At 40.0% G+C, this 18,954-nt stretch overlaps 1 protein-coding gene across 1 annotated transcript in view; it reads right to left on the bottom strand.

Moving 5' to 3' along the window:
- Positions 1-18,954, bottom strand: part of BRINP2 (BMP/retinoic acid inducible neural specific 2) — a 145,491-nt gene that overhangs the window by 25,182 nt on the left and 101,355 nt on the right. The window lies entirely within an intron of this gene.

Raw genomic sequence — 18,954 nt, 5'->3', positions numbered from 1 at the left:
CCTAGTCATGTCTGACTCTTTGCAACCCCATGGACTGTAGCCCACCAGGTTCCTCTGTCCATGGGGTTCTCCAGGCAAATATACTGGAATGGGTTGCCATTCCTTTCTCTAGGGGATCTTCTCAACCCAGGGATTGAACCCAGGTCTCCTGCACTGTAGGCAGATTCTTTACCATCTGAGCCACCAGAGAAGCAGAAATAAGACCTAGTCACAATTGCAGTTCAGCGGATGAGTCACTTCACGGCCTCTGTTACCCATTTTTAAAGTCAGAAGATTGGTTTAGAACAACAGTTCTTAAACTTTTCAGTCTCAAGATACTACCACACTCTTAAAAACAAAGCACCCCCTGTATTCATGTGGCTTATATCTAATGATAATCACGACTTTAGAAATTTAAACTGAGAAATTTAAATCCATTTTTTCATTATAACAGAAATAAAGCCATTACAAGCAACATAAATAACATATTTGTATGACAATCACTGTATGTTCTGAAGCAAAACAGATTTAGTAAGAAGAATGGCATTTTCTTTGCCTTTTGGCAAATCTCTTGAGTTTCTGGCTTAGCAGAAGAGAGCTGCATTCTTGTATTCTGTGTCCAATCTGTTGTGATAATTGTGAGTATCCTTCTTTGGGACCACACTACGCTCAACAAACATACATACTTTCTTAAAGGTTAATTACTGTGTGGACTCTGAAACCATACCAATAAACTTTTCGTACTCAGTTGCATTAAAATCCAGTGTTCTATATTGCACTTTGAATGCATCTTTTAACTCAGTGATTTTGAAACATCATATACTGGTCATCCATCTCCAAAATATAGGACCATTGAGTTATTCAGATCGTCCATATTTTGACATGTTTTATTATATAATATCAAAACATCATATTTGTTAATATCACCACAAATCTCATCCAAAAAGTCCTTAAATATTGGAAAGCTGTCAAGCTTATGATGACAAATACAAGTTTTCCAAAATTCTAATTTTCATTTGAAAGCTTACATTTTATCACTGGTAATAAATACTGTCAGTTGTTTCCCTTAAAGAAGCAGGCTTGCTTTGTTCTTTTATTTATTTATTTATTTTTGAGAAAATGTCTGCCAAACACTGCATTCTGAATAACCATAGTTTGTCTCTTGGTTGTTCGAGAAAAATTAAGTTGTTCCATGAAAAAAAATGGCTAGTTCAACTCAACTCAATCAGAAAAGTATTTTTCTCTGAGACCACCATTCTTCAGTAACCTCAAACATAAGTATACTTTTCACTTTATCACACAAAATATTAAAAAGACATGAGCTCATAGTCAAGATCCAATAAAATAGATTTTACTGCTTCAGGGGCATTTGTGAAGCTAACATGCGTGTATATGTGTGTGCATTTTGGTTCAAGTACATAATGATGACTATATGACTACCAGCATCATTGAGTGAGACTGCCCTTATTCAATTTAAGATGCCAGCAGTTTCATTCACCATTACTTTTGCACATTTACTGCAATGTCAACATGGAGATCTTGAAAGAAACTAAGGGGATATACATTTTAAGAACCTTTATACTAAATGATGGCAAAATTCCTTTCTAGTCCCATCTGGAACATTAATATTCATGCTTTACTCCTCACTGAAATATTTGTATTTTAAAGGATGAAATTTAAATGAATATATCCACTAGTAAAAAGAAAAAGAGGGAGCTCTTTTCCATTGCCTCCCAAATTACAGTAGAGAGGATCAGCTCCACTGCCTTAGAAAACCATATGTAAAGTCTTAACATTCTCACTCAACTCTGCTCTTTATAACAGTGCCAAATCTTGGTCTAACTTGGTCTAACAGTCCCTCCAAATCTATGAAGTAAAAATGACAAGGCCACAGGAAAAAATAATTCAGAATAAATAAATAAAGAGCATGCCCATTGGAGGCTATAGAATCCTGCTATCTAATTCCAGAAATGAAGAGAGGGGGCATGTTCCAAACATTACCAGAGAAATAAAGGAAAAGGGATGACTAATAATTCATGGGTTCTCACAAAACCTTTTAAAATTCCCATTGTGTGGTTTTATTTATCTAAGCAGACAAGTTCATAATAATGCATTATCATTTATTTCCTTTGTGTGGGAAATGCTAAACTTTAATTAAAGTAGGGTATTTGTGGAAAGTATTTTCTATCTCAAATCCCACTGAAGCATAATGAACAGTTGCTTGATTTCACTTCTTATTGGCTGGACAGCCAATCCAATCCTCTATGGAGTTTACTAAAAAAACAAAAACAAAGCAAGCCCCAACCATGTTCTGCATACAAGACTCACTTCAGCTTTAAGGACACATATGTTGAAAGTGGGGCTTCTCTGGTGGCTCAGACAGTAAAGAATCTTCCTGCAATGCAGGAGATCTGGGCTCGATCTCTGAGTGGGGAAGATCCACTGAAGGAGGAAATGGCAACCTACTCCAGTATTCTTGCCTGGAGAATCCCATGGACGGAGGAGCCTGGCAGGCTGCAGTCCCTGGGGTGGCAGAGAATCAGACATGACTTCGCACACACAGGCACTATACTGAAAGTGAAGGGATGGACAAAGATATCCTATGCAAATGGAAACTAAAAGAAAGCTGGGGTAGCTTATTTAAAACAAAATAGGTGTAAAGTCAAAGACTATAATAAGAGACAAAGTCATTACATAATGATAAAGAGATCAATTCATCAAGAACATATAACATGTATAAATATGTATGCACCCAACATAGGAGCATCTAAATATGGAAAGCAAATATTAATAGATCTGAAAGGATAAATAGACAGCAATGCAATAATAGAAGGCAACTTCAGTACCTCACTTTCAAAAATGGAAAGATCATCCAGACAGAAATCAGCAGGTTAACACTGGACTTAAATTACATGTTAGACTAGATGGACATAACAGATATTTATTAATAGAACATCCCATTCAGCAGCAGAATATATTTCTCAAACACACATGGATCATTCTCCAGGATAGAGCATATATTAAGCCACTAAACAAACCTTCATAAATTAAAGAAGACTAAAATCATATCACACATCTTTTCTGACCACAATGGTATGAACTTAGAAATCAATTACCAAAAGAAAACCGGAAAATTCACCAATGCACGGAGATTAAACAGCAGGCTCCTGAACAACCAATGAATCAAAGAATATATCAAAAAAATAAAATCTTGAGACAAATGAAAATGGAAACACAAATACAAAAACCTGTGGGAAGTAGTAAGAGCAGTTCTAAGAGGAAAATTTATAGCAATAAATACCTACATTAAGAAAAAATAAAGACCTTAAATAAACAACCTAACTTTATACCACAAGGCACCAGAAAAAAAGAACAAACTAAGCCCAAAGTTAATAGAAGGAAGAAAATAACAAAGACCAGAGTGGAAATGAATGACATAGTGACTAAGAAGACAACAGAAAAGACCAATGAAACTAAGATTGTTTCTTGAAAGGTTAAATAGACAAATTGTTAACTAGACTAAACCAAGGGGGAACGAAAAAAGACTCAAATTAGAAGTGAAAGAAGAGACCTTACAAATGATACCACCCAAAGGATAAGAGACTACTATGAACAATTATACACAAATTAGGCAACCTAGAGGGGATAAATAAATCTACCAAGACAGATCATTAAGAAATAGAAAATCTTAACAGCCAAATTACTAGTAAAACCAAAAACAAAATTCCCAATGCAAAAAAGTACAGGACCAGATGGCTTCAATGGCAAACTCTACCAAACATTTAAAGAAGAATTAACCCGATCCTTCTCAAACTCTTTCAAAATAAATGGAAGAGGAGGGCAACTTTCATACTCATTTTATTAGGCCACCTTTATCCTGATACCAAAACCAGACAAGGACATTATAAGAAAAGAAAATAGCAGGCCAATATGCCCAATAAACATAGATGCAAAAAAATTCTCAACAAAATGTTAGCAAACTGAATTTGATAGTACATTAAAAGGATAAAATACCTTAATCAAATGAGATTTATTCCAAAGATGCAAGGATCTATGTGATACACCATATTAACAAAACAAAGGATAAAAATCATATGATTATCTCAATGGATGTAGAAAAAAGCATGTGACAAAATTCGACATTCATTTATGATAAAAATTCTCAACAAAGTGGGTACAGAGGGAACAAGTGCAAGCCTGCATGCTTAGTTACTCAGTCGCGTCTGACTCTTCATGACTCCACAGACTGTAGCCCACCAAACTCCTCTGTCCACAGGATTCTCCAGACAATAATACTGGAGTGGCTTGCCATTTCCTCCTCCAGGGGATCTTCCCAGCCCAGGGATAAAATCCAGGCCTCCTGCTTTGCAAGTGGATTCTTTACCATCTGAGCCACCAGGAAAACCTCAACATTATAATGGCCGTCAATGACAAGCCCACAGATAATATCATATTCAGTGGTGAAAAGCTGAAAGCTTTTTCTCTAGCATCAGAAATAACACAACCTTGTCCATTCTCATCACTTTTATCCAAAATAGTACTGTAAGCACTATCAAAAAATAACAGGCAAGAAATAAAAGTCACTCAAATCAGAAAAAAATCAGTAAAATTGTCTCTACTGGTAGATGGCGTAATATTATATGTAGAAAACCCTAAAAACTTCACCCAAAACTATTAGAACTAATAAATGCAATAAAGATGAAGGATACAGAAATATACAAATACAGTTGCATTTCTATAAACTAATGGTGAAATATCAGAAAGAGAAATTAAGGAAACAATCCCCATTTACATTTGCATTAAAAAGAATAAAATACCTAGGAATAAATTAAATGAAGGAGGTAGAATATTCAAACACTGCAAACTGTAAGTCACTGATGAAAGAAATTAAGAAGACCCAAATAAATAGGAAAATATTCCATGTTCACACATTGGAAAAATCAGTATTGTTAAAATGCCCATATGACCCAAAGCAACCTACAGATTCATTGCAATCCCTATGAAAATTCCAAAGGCATTTTTTACTACTTTCTACCAAAGTAGAAAAAACAATCCTAAAATTAGTATGGAACCCCCAAATACTATGACCAGCCACAGCAACCCTGAGAAAGAAGAACAAAACTGGAAGTATCACACTTCTTGTTTCAAATTATACTACAAAGCTATAGTAATCAAAACAGTATGGTATTGACATTAAAAAATAGACACATTGATTGAAGGAACAAAACAGAGGGCCTAGAAATAAACCCACACATGTAAGGAGACAAAAATATTCAATGGAGAAAAGATAGTCTTCTTTGAGATAATGGGAATGATAATTGGAAAATTGGATAACTATAAGCTAACAAATAAACTGGACCCCTAAATTACATCCTACACAAAATCAATTTAAAATGGATTACAGAAATGAACTTAAAACTTGATACTATAAAACTCTTAGAAGAAAACCTAGGCAATAAGCTCCTTGACATGAATCTTGGTGATGTTGTTTGTTTCTGACACCAAACAATTGTCCCTGATTGGTTAAAGACCACACTTAGATGTTATTAAATAACAAAGAATTTCTATCCTATCAATTTCTATTCTATTAAATTGTTAGAGGGTGAAAAACACAAGGACTCTCCTATTTTCCACAGTTTCTTACAATGGTGAAATACCCTCACTGAAAGGTAAAACCATCTCAAAAAAGAGGTGGCTCCCACTTTAATTAAATCTAGTAAATAAAAACTGGTGGTCACATTGCTTATTCAGTGCACTTCATTCAGGACTGCTGACTAGTATCTCCTTCAAGAAACTTGCCCTGACTACCCCATTCAAAAGGGCATCCCCGTAACTCATTCTCTGTCTCTACGCTTTATAAATCTTTTTAGCACTTATCACTAGCTGAAATAATATATATTTTCAATTCTCTTTCACTCCTGCTAGAACATAAACTCCATGAGGGCAGGAATGATTCTATCTTATCCAGCAGCAATAAAATAATACTGCTGCTGCTGCTGCTGCTACTGCTGCTGCTGCTGCTGCTGCTGCTAAGTCGCTTCAGTCATGTCCAACTCTGTGCGACCCCATAGACGGCAGCCCACTAGGCTCCTCTGTCCCTGGGATTCTCCAGGCAAGAATACTGGAATGGGTTGCCATTTCCTTCTCCAATGCCTGAAAGTGAAAACTGAAAGTGAAGTCGCTCAGTTGTGTCCAACTCTTAGCGACCCCATGGACTGCAGCCCACCAGGCTCCTCTGTCCGTGGGATTTTCCTAGATGTTCCAAAACAGAACAGCAGTAGATATTCAATAGCTGTTGTTGAATGATTCTCTCATTTGTTTATTTAAAATAAACAATCATTTCTTTTATGTCACAGCTCTCCTAATCCTCTAGTTGTTTGCAAATTATTGACAACTTGATAAAAGAACTTACAGGATGAGAATACATAGAAGCAAAAAGTAATTAGTGATTGATGTGAAATAAAAGTAAAGCATTCTAAATGTGTATGCATATCAATGGGAGAATTAAATTTGATTTATAAAACTGTAACATAGGGCATATTTCTGTGACTTCTTATATATAAATCAAGGCACTGATATTTTCTTATGCTTTGGTAAACTGAGTCTGGGTCCTCTTCCATTGTTGTCAGTGGACATGGACAACTTCTGACAACTGTCCACAGTCTGCACACTCAAGTCCAGTGAGCACAGAGCGCTCATTCAGACTCGGCTGTGCTTTACACTCAGTGTTAATGATCACGCGCTCCAATCCTCTATACTATGTCTAACAACAATTTTTGCCACACTCACAGAGTTAAAGATCCCCAAAGAGGCAATGATCCTGAAGTTTTGTACTTTTCCTTAGTCTTAATCTTCTTTTGTCCAACATGAGACTTGATGTATTTTATTGTATCACATATTTTATCCAAACCAAACCAAAGATCTGACTGTATCTTATGTAAGTTGAGTATATTGAAGTTCAGAAAACTTAGTCAGTTGCCTGATGTCACAAGACTACCAAGAGGGAAACTGGGGCTGTTAGAAGAAGCATTTGAGTACAGTTGTTTCCATGTCATTGTGTGCGCTCACAATTCTCTGTATGTTTTGAACTGGGATCAGTGAATGAGGCTTCTCAGGCTTGAGGAGACAAGCACAGGCAGTCCTGCAGCCCCAGACCCCGCCCAATTGCCCCAAGGGCTGAGGGGATCAATACATGGACACAGCTGTCCATGATGCATTTGTAGCAGCACCACATGCCAGCCTGCACAGAAGCTGAGACCATCTCTTCCACTCCTCTTACATCATAAGAAAACCATGAAACAGAATTCGTTTCCCGAAAGCAATCTAACCATTTGGGGTTAGAACCAGAACAAAATCTAGTGTCCTAACCCTCTCTCAGAGCTGTTAACAGCAACTATGATTATGACGACAGTCATAACAACGAGACCCAGAGAAGTTAATAACTTGCAAAAAGTCACACAGTAAGTGGCAGAGCTGAGATCAAAACCCAGGTCAATGCTGCTGTTTCTATAACACTGTTTTCCTTTGTGTACTCTCAATTAAGTGTATTTTACTGTATTCTAATTCTTTTTAAGTGTTTACTATATCTTTTAACAAAGATATTTTCATTGCCCCGAACACTTACTTCCTTTTATTACCTACACTAAACAGTAATGTACTATATATCCAAAGCATAGTGCGAGGCATACACCAAAGCAAAACCTTTTTTGGACAAAGGTAGTTTCAATACACCCATTTGTGGGAGGAAAAATTGAGACCTAGGAAAAAAAAAATCAAGTCCATGCACCGGGTACCATGCAAGGAATCAGAGACAAAGGCCTGAATCTAGTGCCTATGACTGCTCTGGAAAAATAACACAGAATAACAAACGACTTAGAAAATGAATGATACTGTCTTAGAAAGCTTTTTATGAGCCAATAATAAAAAAAATAATGGTTAGCATTTAATGAATTCTTAGCATGTGCCAGGCATTCCAAGTATCTTGCAAGTATTAACCAACATAATATTGAAAATATTCAATATAATATTGAAATATAATATTGAAAATATTCAATATAATATTCAAAAGACCCCTATAAGTGATAAAATATAATTATCCTCATTTTACAGACGAGGAAATTGAGGCACAGATAATTTGCCCAGTAGGTAATACCCAAAGTCAGGAATTAAACACAGGCTTCCTCGCCCCAAGATCCACAGTATTCATTCACCAAGATGTTATACCACCTCCCCTGTGAAACTCAAAAGGGCAGTTGTGATTTTGTGAGTGGAAGCACATGTGTGCCGGCAGGTATGCATGTGTGTGTGTAAGTGGTAGGAGCATTTCACTGGAGAAAAATACTCTCCGCAAACAAACAAAAACCTCTTCCATAATGTGGTAGGGCGCCGAAACAGAAATAAGCATCAGGCTTCTGCTGGCTGCAGGAAGGCTCGGGCTGCAAGGGCACCCAGCGGTCTTCTCTTCTACTTCACTAAGTTTCCTGCCTGCCCTTTGGGGCCCTTCACTGAATCAAAATAATGGAGGAAACATCTGTGAATGGAGTCGGAGCCAAAGTGGTAGAAATTGTGCTTACAGAACTTATTAACCTGGTTCTTTCCAGCATCTGAAAACCTCAGAAGGCAATACTGGAAGGCAGCCTGAGCTATTCAAAGAGTAAATGTTCATTTCCAATTTTTCACTTAGTAGTGGTTTTTTTTTTTTTCATAATAAAATAATCAAGGCTCTTTTTTTCCCTAGGAAAAGGATGTTTTCTATATATCAATTACATTAACACATACTACTTCAATTAAGCCATCATCTTTGTTTCAATTAAGACATCAAGTAAATTTCCATTTCAATTTAGCCATTTCTCCTAAAATCTCCTCCTACTGTGTCTGTTTCACAGTCAATAGTATGAGAAAGCAAACATTTTAAGCACTAGGGAAGCCCATATGGAAAGGACCCTTAAAGCAGCAAAGGCAGCTACATAAAAGGTGAAATCAAGGGTGACCAGAGCTCCCAGTGTGGACTCTGCCTGCAAAGGTGTTCACCCAGCACTTCGAAAAGGTGTTGGAATTAATAGAAATTTAGGCCATTTGCTATTGCATTTTAAATTAGCCTAGAGTGAATCACACATATTTCTGTCAAAGGACTTAGCATACCCATACAATCATTAATAACCAAAGCAAAGGTTAGGGAAAATATGATCCAGACTGGGCTTCCGAGGTGGCACTAGTGGTAGAGAGTGTGAAGTCACTCAGTCATGTCCGACTCTTTGCGACCCCATGGACTGTAGCCCACCAGGCTCCTCTGACTGTGGACGTTTCCAGGCAAGAGTACTGGAGTGGGTTGCCATTTCCTTCTCCAAAAGTGGTAAAGAACCCAGCTGCCAATGCAGGAGACATAAGAGCCTCAGGTTCCACCCCTGGGTTGGGAAGATCTCCTGGAGGAGGGCATGGCAACCACTCCAGTATTCTTGCCTGGAGAACCCCTTGGACAGAGGAGCCTGGCAGGCTGCGGTCCATGGGATTGCACAGTCAGACACAGCTGAAGTGACCTAGCAGAAGTGATTGTAGTTATCTTTGTCTCAAACTGCTGAACACTACTGGTCCAGATTGCCAATACATGATGCTTCTGGTTGTACATGAGTTTAGGGATTTTCTGGAATCCAAACGGGCCCGTGACAGGAGAGCTAAACCGGCAGCCAAGTGCCAAGCCTCAGGCGATGGGAGCTTCAGCAGGGCTTGGGGAGCAGGCCAGCTCTGGATCTGAAGAAAAAGGGCCTCCAATTAGAAGACTAAATGCCTACAAGGTGTTCCCAGTTTGAAAACTGTAAATGAAAAGGGATGCCCCCAAGTCACAGCTACTGACGTGCGTGTCACCAACCTCCCTCTCCCCCGAAATACTATGTTCCTCTGTCACACACAAGGTCAACAAAAACTGCTAGCAAGAGTCTCCCACCCTGCAGAGTCCCGTACTCTTAGCCATGAAAGAGGCAAAGAGCACAGCTGGTGGCTTCCATCCAGGTGAGATTTCCAGAAGCAATGTGCTGAAGAACCACTTTTGGGGCTTGTAAACTGAGAATCTCTTATAAATTGAGAATATCAATCCAGCCCCCTTGAAGAGTCATGACCCATGAGCTTCTCTCCCTATGAAACCTTAAGGGAGAAAGTATCTTTTTTTTAATCCATAGTTTAATCAGAAATAGAGTTAAAGATATAGAAAATAAACTAATGGTTACCAGGGGTCAGTTGTTCAGTCACTCAGTCATGTCTGACTCTTGGTGGTCCCATAGACTGAAGCATGCCAGGCCTCCCTGTCCCTCACCATCTCCCTAAATTTGCCCAAGTTCATGTCCATTGCATCAGTGATGCCATCCCGCCATCTAATCCTCTGATGCCCTCTTCTCCTCTGCCCTCAATCTTTCCCAACATCGGGGATTTTTCCAGTTTTTCTGACTGGCTGTTCGTATCAGGTGACCAAAATACTGGAGCTTCAGCATCAGTCCTTCCAATGAATATTCAGGGTTCATTTCCCTTAAGATTGACTGGTTTGATCTCCTTGCCATCCAAGGGACTCTCAGGAGTCTTCTCCAGCACCACAGTTCAAAGGCATCAGTTCTTTGGCGCTCAGCCTTCTTTACAGATCAGCTCTCTCACCACTGTGGAAGACCACAGCCTTAACAATTTCTACCCCCACTATCCCCGCTACACCAGAGGACAGTGGGGCTAGGAATAAATCAGAAGACTTGGATTGACATATACATACTTCTATATATAAAAAAGATAACTAATAAGGACCTACTGTATAGCACAGGCAACTCTACCAAATACTCTGGAATAACCTAGATTGGAAAAGAATCCAAAAAAGGAATGAATATATGCATATGTGAGCTTCCCTTGTGGCTCAGCTGGTAAAGAATTCACCTGCAATTCTGGCAGGGATTGACTCCTGGGTTGGGAAGATTCCCTGAAGAAGAGAAAGGCCACTCACTCCAGTATTCTAGCCTAGAGAATTCCGTGGACTGTATAATCCATGGACATGACTTAGCAACTTTCACTGTCACTTTCATAACTGATTTACTTCGCTATACAGCAGAAACTAACACAACACTATAAGCCAACTGTACTCCAATAATTTTTTTAAAATCCATAGTTTAAAAACAAAACAAAACAAAAAAACTATACCTCAATGAGGCTGAAACTTAGTAGTAATGAACACTGCAGCCTACAATATGGGTGGTGGTACTGAGACCTCATGTTAAGAGCCGATTATTATTACCAATTCTCCCCAGACATGTCTTTTCCTCTCTGCATCGGAAGCACATTTAGGCTCATTTCCAAGACCACCAATATGCCTGCCATTTGGAAAATCACATTTCCTGTATCCTGAGAGAGTGGCTCAGCCCAGCCCAGCTCCGCACCCCTGCTGGCTTGTTCCACCCTGCCCAGTGTCAGTGTGCCCCCGAGTGCCCAGAGCCCATTTGTTCCCCTAAATTAGAATCCAGCCTGGTTTCACCAGGGAGGGATTCAACGCTGTTTCCAGCAGAGCCAGTTGGTCATCACCTGCTCACCCAGGCAGCAGTTCTGGAAGAGATTCTGGTACTACCCGAGAGGCTGGGAGAGGCCTTAAGGTCACCTGTAAGTCCAGGATGCCCAACTCCAGCTGCACTTTGAACACAATGGCAGAAATAGTAGGCTGGGGTGGTCAGCAATGTTTCCCTTTTCTAGTCCTTGTCCCTCCTTATCCATTTCCAACAACTTCTCTTTTGGGGGTAGCCACCTCCAACCTTTAGTATTCAAAGGGACTGCAGTGATAACAGGGACTGAACTATCATCCTCTAAAAGGCTGTTTTGATATGAACCATACTTGTAAGAAAAAATACATAACTGATTTTCCTTGAAAAATGAAGGAAGACACAGGACAGGTCATTAAATAAAATAGTTAAGAACTTTGGAGAGAAAAAGATGGATTGGCCTTAAGCCAAGTACAAAAATAGATTTTCTGTCATTTTTCCTGTGACTTGACATTGTCTATGGAAACTGTTAACCAATGACTCGGAAAATTTCTTATATACCACCCAGTTCTAGATGAATGCAAATATCTTTGTTCTCAGAGCCCACCTGTCTCCTGGAGAGTTGCCTTTTTCCAACTGGCTTGATACTGGCCAATATGACATGAGCCAACACTGAGTGTTGGACTGTTGATTTTCCTAAGGATTCTAGGGAAGAAGCCTTCTCTTTCTTCATCTTTCCAGCAATATACTGTATTTCAGGCTATTGCTCTCTTCACAGAATTCAATCCATCAAGCTAAGACTTCACCAGGTTTTCTTTTTCATAGGACTCATATTCTTTGCCTTAGAAAATTCACAGGAAAAAGAACAGCCAGAGCCAACATATACATTGAATGATGCCTGTTATTTACCTCTGTGACTCAGTTAAGGTGGTTTCATGCTCTTAAGGTGGATATTTTAGAGACTGAGGGATATATCATGCTTTGGCTCCTGCACAGAAGGCAGTATTTTTAAATACATCACATCATCAAGAGATTTCCATCTCAACAACAGATCACTGTAATGTACTTGGCTATTAGAGTCTTTACTGCTATAATGAATAAGACATGATTAATCTGAGCTGTAAAAAGAAATTATAATAAAACCATAACCTCTTGTATTGGCATAGAGCTTTCCCTTAGTTTTGTAAAAAAAAAAAAAAAAAAGAAAATTGTACACAATTTTTACACAAGCTCAACAATTTTAGAAATGCAAGGACTTCAAAAAAGAGGACATGGATTTATCACCACTTGACTTTTTATGAATTTTTTAGAGGTTAACAAATGAAGAGATAAAAATTGAGAAAAAGGACCAAGGCTCCATTGATCAGTGGTAGAGTTTGGTGAGAATCCACATCATGGCACAGGTGGTTTTCTACCTTTGTCTATGACCTGTGTTCAAGTTCAAAGACCACTGTCCATCTTTGCCATGTTAATACTTCCCAGGAAATTCTTTTGTCCCATTTACCACTGCGGCTGGGAGAAATCTCCAGGCAGAAAAACTCCAGTCCAGGAGCATTTGGTTAAATAATGTCTCGGCCCCTGCAACTCTAGGAGGCACAGAAGCAGAAAGAAGGCCAGCCCACCCCACTTGCTCCAGTGCCCCTGGTCCACCCACTGGAAGAATTCAAGAAGCCTGGCATGGAGGTAATTTAGCAGCCTGCTGTGTTCTCAAACAACGGTCCGTAAACAATGATTGGCCAATTTCATTCTAATCTTCCCAATTTTGCTCTAATTAAAATCAAGCTGTAGCTTTCAAACAGTTTAATTAAGGCTGATTGGGAGAAATGGGGAGGGGAGACTCAAGCTTAGAGGAGGAGGACAGGATCCCTGGTGAACCTCGCACTGCACGGTCCAGGCTCAAGGGTGTGGAGAGGGTGCTAAGAGTGGTTATATGCTTGCAGAATCAACAGGATATACAGCAGACACGTTGAAATGAAGGACCAGTGAATCTATGAGACTAAAAGGAACTGAAAAGGGAGCTAAGACCTGTGTTTTCCAAGGCACAGAAACCCCAGCTCTGCCCTGACCTCCAAACCTGCTCCCCACAGCTCATCTTTTTAACTGAGGACAAAATAGCTTTGTTCACTACTCTTCACCTCCTGTGGTACTTGTCTTTGCTCAGCAAGCTGACAGCCCATGGCAGGCTTCTCCCCAGCAAACATCCATGGGCTTCCAATCATCTATTTAACCCCAAGAGAAATCCCCCTGACTGGCAGTTTCTTCTGTTATTTGACAAGTTTATTCCTGTTGCAATGAGAAAGCCCTTCTGGTATTTGGGTGCATTTGCTTTTTATACAGGCCACTCTTCTTTGGATTAACTATTTTTAGTTCCTTCAATACAGCTTCTGGATCCCTAGGCTGTCTAGTCAAAGCTATGGTTTTTCCAGTAATCATGTATGGATGTGAGAGTTGAACCATAAAGAAGGCTGAGTGCTGAAGAATTGATGCTTTCAAACTGTGGTGCTGGAGACGACTCCCTTGGATAGCAAGGAGATCAAACCAGTCAATCCTAAAGGAAATTAACACTGAGTATTCATTGGAAAGACTGATGCTGAAGCTCTAATACTTTGGCCACCTGATGCAAAGAGCTGACTCACTGGAAAAGAAGATGATGCTAGGAAAGATTGAAGGCAGGAGGAGAGGGGGATGATAGAGGATGAGATGGTTGAATGGCATCACTGACTCAACGGACATGAGTTTAAGCAAATTTTGGGATCTAGTGAAGGAGAGGGATGCCTGGTATGTTGCAGTCCATGGAGCCGTAAAGTCAGACACAACTTAGCAACTGAACAACAAAAAATGTAGCTATAAGATACTGCCTTTTAGCTTAAGCCCCATAATAAACATCACTGGAGGAAAGACCTAATGGCTCTTGTGCAGATCCACAACCTGTAGTATAGATAACTCAGCCAACCTACAGGCACCGAGTGAGCAAAATTATTATTGTTTTCAGCTACTGGGTGTGGGGGATCTTTTTATAACCATGGCCTTAATTAACTGATACACTGATACACACCACAAACTTGTCTTATTTTATAGTTGAGCTAGCTGAGACTCAGATAATTTAAGTATCTTCATCAAAGACAATAACCTGCCAAAATTGAGGATTAGGTCTTGCCTAGTGGTCCAGTGGTTAAGAATCTGTCTGCTAATGCAGAGGACATAGGTTCGATCCCTGGTCTGGAAAGATTCTACATGCCTTGTAGCAACTAAGCCTGTGAGCCACAACTACTGAGCTCATGAAGCCACCACAATGAGAAGCCCACACACCACAACTAGAGAGTAACCCCTGCTCACTGCAAATAGAGAAAGCTCACACATAGTAACAAAGACCCGGTGCCTGCAAAAATAAATATAATTTTCTTTAAAGTGAAGATAGTGATCTTTCTGTGATCTTTCTCCTATACAGATTTCCTTCACTGATGCACCTGAATATTGAATTTCTTTTCTGAGACAAATATTCTGGGCTAACAGTAATCTCGTAGTGAACCAGACACCTCCACATTTTTTCCAACCTCAGACATTTTTTCCACAGCTAAGCCAGGATTCCTGTACTCTATTTGTGCAGTTGACATTTTGAACTTAAATTCAGGTCTCTCCATTTCCCCCCTTTTCTTGCATTTCTCTCCTTTGTGGAAGAGACTGGAAAGTTGTTCTGTAAGTAATTTAATTTTCCTCCTGAACTCACAGATAGCTTTCCCAGCTTCCTCTGCATTTAAGCATAAGCACACGACTGAGTTTTGGCCAGTGGAATATGAACCAAGATCTAGCCCACAAGACTGCCCATGAAATCATTCATGTTCTCTCTTTCCTTGTTTAGTAGAACCCACAGGGGAACTCTGAGGCCCGAAGTAATGACAGTGACTGGACAGATAGAAAGAGTCTTGGTTCTGAATGATTTCATGGGGCAGTCTCCTCTTAACCCAAACACAAATTGCACTGGACATGAGCAAAAATAAAATAAATAAATAAACATGATTTAAGTCACTGAGGCTTGGGGACCATTTGTGCCAGCAGTTAGCCAACTCTAATCCCACCCTGATCGTGCAGATGCACAACTTGTGCACACGCACAACCTGTAGCATGGTTAACCCAACCAGCCTACAGGTGCTGCATGAGAAAAATGATTGCTGCAAGCTACTGAGTTTGCGGGATATTTCTATAACCATATTCTTGGCTGCAATCTCATATTGCAGCCTGGCTAGTAATCTTCACTTGATATTATTACTTACCTGGATAAGTGTGTGTGTTGTGTGTGTTAAGTTGCTTTAGTCATGTCTGACTGTCTGTGGTCCTATGGACTATAGCCCACGCAGAGGGTTTCTCTGTCCATGGGATTCTCCAGGCAAAAATACTGGAGTAGGTAGCCATTCCCTCCTCTAGGGGATCTTCCCGACCCCGGGATCGAACCTGTGTCTCTTATGTCTCCTGCATTGGCAGGCAGGTTCTTTACCACTAGCATCTGGATAAGAGTCCCTTTCAATTATCTAATTTTATTGCCTATGTGGTCAAACATCCATGCTCTCTTATCACTCCAGTTCAGTAACATTCCCACATGTGCATCTTTCATCCTTATTTTGTGAGTCCAGCTGGAAACAATGTTGGTCTTGAGGCTTTGACTTCAATGCTGTGAGATCATGGTGCATGAGTTGTGTTCCACAGGGAAACCACCTGTCACTGTTAAAGATTTATTTGGGACTATCTACTCCTTGGAAGGAAAGTAATGACCAACCTAGACAGCATATTCAAAAGCAGAGACATTACTTTGCCAACAAAGGTCCATCTAGTCAAAGCTATGGTTTTTCCAGTGGCCATGTATGGATGTGAGAGTTGGACTGAGTGCCGAAGAATTGATGCTTTTGAACTGTGGTGTTGGAGAAGAGTCTTGAGAGTCCCTTGGACTGCAAGGAGGTCCAACCAGTCCATCCTAAAGGAGATCAGTCCTGGGTGTTCATTGGAAGGACTGATGCTACAGCTGAAACTCCAATACTTTGGCCACCCCATGAGAAGAGTTGACTCATTAGAAAAGACCCTGATGCTGGGAGGGATTGGGGGCAGGAGGAATAGGGGACAACAGAGGATGAGATGGCTGGATGGCATCACCGACTCAATGCACATGAGCTTGAGTGAACTCCAGGAGTTGGTGATGGACAGGGAGGTCTGGCATGCTGCGACTCATAGGGTCGCAAAGAGTCGGACACGACTGAGCGACTGAACTGAAAACTATAAAAGCACTGGACAAATTAACTCAGGATACAGTTAGGGAGAACAATATGTAGATTTGAAGTGATAAATTTGATTAATGCATGAAAACTGCAGTACAAAGAGTTTGAAGGGCTTCCCCTTCTTTGTTGCATCTTTTTCAATGAATCTTTCTTTTCTCTTTCTTCCTAAGATTTTCCACTCTATTGTTTTCTACATGTATTCTCAGGAAATCACTCACAAGAAAAATATGCACTTATCTTTAAATAAACCAAATTGATTCTTTAGTTATCACCAAATAAGCCTATAAAGAAAATCCTATTATGCTATCCATTTGATTGACAAGAAATACGAAGCTCAGACACAAAACAACTTGTACAAGTTCACACAGCCAGAAGTAGTAGAGGGTCAGTTTAAGCCCACATAGTATAAATTTAGAGCCTGAAGCCTCACCTGCTTGCTTTCTGCTTCATCTAATTCAGTCCCAGATCACCCTAGTCTTAGGGAGTGACTTCATTCTCTTATTATATCCTTACATGTGTTAGACATGGTACTGGGACCTAAAGCTACAAAGGTGAAATACATGGTTTTTTTTGTCTTCAGGAGCTCAGAGCCAAGTGAAGAGCAAACAGAGACAGTCAAATAAATAATTAACTAAATGTACAAAATAAGTTCTAAAGCAGAAATATGAACAGTTGCTGTGGAACCAGAAGTAGGAATAACTAACTTGTCTGTGGGAGTCAAAGAAGATGCTATAGGGAGGTGATATTTGGATATGGGTTTGAAAGGTGAGTTAGAGCTTAGCTAGTAGAGAAAATGGCAAGGGCTTTGCTGGAAGAGGAAATGGGATATGGAAAGACACATGGGATCTTAGGAAGTCGTCGGCATCTGGACAAATCTGGAGATGCTCACTGAGACTGAAACAGAGGACATGTTTAGAAAGCACACTAGGTTTTATTCTTTGGGCACAGAGGGCCCAACAGAGGATTTTAGGCAGGTTGGATTAGAGAAGAGAGAAAAGGCCAAGTGGTAAATGAAGCTGGGACAAGAGAGAAGAGCCTGGCTTTGAAAGTCAGTGCTGAGATGAAAGCCACACAAGTCAAATGGAAGATGGGGAAGAGGTGAAAGTTATAGGTAACTAGTCATGCTATGAAGTACAGCAAATAATATGGGAAATGCAATAACTGTAGTAGAGAACAGGATGAGGGCCATTCTGGCTATGACTTTAACACAAATAAGCCTACATGTACAAAATCAAATCAAGTGGGAGGTACAATTCGAGAAGCTAAGAAAAAACGTTAGGACTTCCCCTCCCCGCCCCCCGCCACCCTACATTTCACTTGAATGAAAAACTTACGTTTATTCTCTCATCATAAACCCAGAAAGAGGAATGCCAGGCTGGATGAATCACAAGCTGGAATCAAGATTGCTGGGAAAAATATCAATAACCTCAGATATGCAGATGATACCACCCTAATGGCAGCAAGCAAAGAGGAAATAAAAAGGCTCTTGATGAAGGCGAAAAAGGAGAATTAAAAAGTTGGCTTAAAACTCAAGTTTCAAAAAACTACAATCATGACATCCAGTTCCATCACTTCATGGCCAATAGATGAATAAAAAACAGAAATACTGACAGACTTTATTTGGGGGGCTCCAAAATCACTGTGGATGGTGGCTACAACCATGAAATTAAAAGACATTTGCCCCTTGGAAGAAAAGTTAGGACAAACCTAGACAGCATATTAAAAAGTAGAGACATCACTTTGTCAACACAGGTCCATCTAGTCAGAGCTATGATTTTTTCCGGTAGTGATGTATGGATGTGAGAGTTGGGCCATAAAGAAGTCTGAGTGCCTAAGAATTGATGCATGCTTTCTAACTGTGGTACCGGAGAAGACTCTTGAGAGTCCCTTGGACTGCAAGGAGATCCAACCAGTCAATCCTAAAGAAAATTAACCCTTAATATTCGTTGGAAAGTATGATGCTGAAGCTCCAATACTTTGGCCACCTGATGCAAAGAGCTGACCCACTGGAAAAGACCCTGATGCTGGAAAAGACTGAGGGTGGGAGGAGAAGGGGATGAGAGAGAATGAGATGGTTGGATGGCATCACCGACTCAATGGACATGAGTTTGAGCAAACTTCAGGAGATAGTGAAGGACAGGGAAGCCAGGCGTGCTGTAGTCTATGGGGTCACAAAGCACTGGACACGACTTAGCAACTAAACAGCAACAAAAACC

Source organism: Ovis aries, chromosome 12, assembly GCF_016772045.2.
Source record: "Ovis aries strain OAR_USU_Benz2616 breed Rambouillet chromosome 12, ARS-UI_Ramb_v3.0, whole genome shotgun sequence".
In the NCBI taxonomy this organism is placed as follows: Eukaryota; Metazoa; Chordata; class Mammalia; order Artiodactyla; family Bovidae; genus Ovis; species Ovis aries.
This window is presented reverse-complemented; position numbering and strand designations above follow the sequence as displayed.